Below are 3,079 nucleotides of genomic sequence, written 5' to 3'. Positions count from 1 at the left end.
CATAGGAAATACATAGCAGGTATAGATTTCAAAATCCTTCCCATTGGATTGAATATTCTCATACCAGTTCCACTGAACCTAAGAACTTATTTTATGCATCACAATCAAATTCTCAACTCAAGGCTTTTGTTTATGTTTGAAATAATGAAAGAAGAAAATCTCATCTTTTATGATTTTCATATTGAGAGGAAGTAATACCAAACGTTTTCTCTATCATTTAAAAAAATAAAATTTATTTTGCAATATAATTTGGACAGTTGAATTTTCCTCATGAGTCATTCACCTCATATTGGTAAAAGGCTCTGCCCCTTGATCAATGTACCAACCAAATATTTATTAATCATTTATTATTCACAAGGCTTTCATAAAATAGACCAAGCAGCAGAGATTCAGAGATTCTTATTCTCCTATTGTTTTTTGCTTGTTTGGTCAGTTGGAGCCAATCTTTTCCATAAAGCCCCTCTTTTGCCTGTGTAGTCTTCTGCTAAAGTGATTAATTTAGGGTTTAAAGAGATAATACCCACCCTGATGACATCAGCAGCTAGCAGTAGCTGCATATTATCAATAGCTATATATTGTTTAAAAATTTTCAAAGCACTTAACATTTAGTATCTTCTTTGATCCTACCTACTCTATGAAGTAGGTGCTATAATTATTCATATTTATAAGTGAGGGAAGTGATTCTGAGAGTTTTAGTAAGTTTCTCATGGTCAAAAAAGAGGGAGCACACATAGCTCAATTTGAATTCAAGACTTACTGATTCTAAGTCTAGGATTCCATCTACTGGGTCACCTATAAAGAAGTATGTATATATTTATGTATATACATATATGTGTATAAATAAAAGTAAACATCTATAGAAACATAGAAAATTCACTACATTCAAAAATTATTTATTTAAAAACTATTGTTCTGTGGAATAATGTGTCATTTACACAGATAAGTGAAATATAATTTATAGAGATGATGACCTATTGAGTTAACTTCTCTAACCCATTGCCCTACTCTCTGTGGGGATATTAGCTATAACAATGACAGCAAAGAGAAATTGAAGGCATAAAAATAGACATTGAGGAAACAAAACTATCACTCTTCACAGATGATATGATGATAGAGTTAGCATATCCTAGAAAATCAGCTAAAAAACTAGTTGAAACAATTAACAACTTTAACAAAGTTACAGGATATAAAGTAAACCCACAGATATCTGAATAGTGTCATAAACATTACACGTAAACTACTAGCAAAGAGATCTATTACAAAAAATATACACCTTGTGGGATTTATATCAGGAATGTGGAGCTGATTCAATGTTAGAAAAAAATGAGCACAATTAATCATATCAATAAGAATGTACCAAAAAGTATATGATTATAATATCAATAAATTCAGGAAAAAAAGCTTTTGATAATAGCCAATACCCATTCTGGAAAACATAGGGAAGAAATGGAGTCTTTCTTAAGATGAAAAGTAGCAACTATCAAAAACCAAGAGCAAGTATTATTTATAATAGGAATAAACTAGAAGTCTTCCTAAAAAGATCAGAGGTGAAGCAAGGATATCCATTATCATCGTTATTACTCAATATTTTATTAGAAGTGCTAACTTTATCTCTTCCTGTTGAGATTATTGGTAATGTACAGAAATAACGAGAATTTTGTATCAATAGTTTCAAGAGAAAACAGTCTATAGTTTTGTTGTTCTGTTTTTGCTCTCCTTATTTTAGGTATCAAAACTATATTTTTTTCATAAAAGGAATTTGGTAGAATTTGGTAGAATATTTTACCTATTTTTCCAATAATAATATTGGCATTAATTAATTAATATTAGCATTAACTGTTCCTGAAATGTTTGGTAGAATTCTGAGATTTGGTAGAATTCTGCTTCTGGGATTTTTTTTTCCTTATGGAGTGCATTTATGGCTTGTTCAATTTCTTTTTCTTTTTTTTAGCTTTTTTTTATTAATTAATATATTTTTTTATCAACAATGACTTCCATATGCTTTTGAGTTTAAAATTTTTCTGCCCCTTCCTCCCCACCTCCCTTCCCAAGACAGCACATAATCTGATATAGGCTATACATATACATTACTATTAAACATGTTTTCACATTAGTGATGTTGTAAATAAGAATTAGAAACAATAGGGGGAACCACCAAAAAGAGGAAACAAAACTCAGCAGAAGAAAGAAAAAAAATGGTAAATAGTATGCTTCAATCTGCATTCAAAATTCATGGTTCTTTCTTTGGATGTGGATAGAATTTTCCATCACGAGACCTTTGGAGATATCTTATATTCTGGTATTGTTGGGAAAGGTTAAGTTTATCAATATTAGTCATCACATAATGTGGCTATTATTGTGTACAACATTCTCTTGGTCCTGCTCATTTCACTCAGCATCACACCATACAAGTCTTCCCAGGTTTTTCTGAAGTCAGCCTGTCATCATTTCTTGTAGCACAATAGTATTACGTTATATTCATGTAACGCAACTTGCTCAGTCATTCCCCAATTGATGGACATGCTCTCAATTTCCAATTCTTTTCACCACAAAAAGAACTGATATAAAAATTTTTACATGTAGGTCATTTTCCCATTTGTATCATCTCTTTGAGATATAGCCCTAGAAGTATTATTGCTGGGTCAATAGGACTTCCACTTCCAGGTGCCAAGATGGCAGAATAAAAAGGTAGTCACTGTCACACTCCCTTATCAACCTCTGAAAGTCCAGAAAATATTTCCCCAGGAAAAACCCTGGAACAGCTGAACCAGAAGAAAGATGGGGAGCAGCAGTCCAGTAGCCCAGGTAGCATGAGGGATTAACAGGAAAGGCCCTTCTTCCCCTGGGGAAGGGGAGCAGAACAGAAAAGGAGGCCTCCCAACAATCTAGGGGAAAGCCCCACTTTAGCACACCAGGAGGAAATCCTCAAACCCAATGGTGGAGCAGGCAAACATCAACACCTGGACATCCAATTGCCTCAGTGGGGACAGGGGAACCAGTGGAAACCAGCTCAGAAAACCACTATATGCCATGGCATTCTACAGCAAACAGGTCTTCCAGTGCCTCAGTAAAAATAAGG

Source organism: Vombatus ursinus, unplaced genomic scaffold (genome assembly GCF_900497805.2).
Source record: "Vombatus ursinus unplaced genomic scaffold, bare-nosed wombat genome assembly UNPS02014163.1, whole genome shotgun sequence".
NCBI classification, from domain to species: Eukaryota; Metazoa; Chordata; class Mammalia; order Diprotodontia; family Vombatidae; genus Vombatus; species Vombatus ursinus.
Note: the sequence above shows the minus strand (reverse complement) of the source record.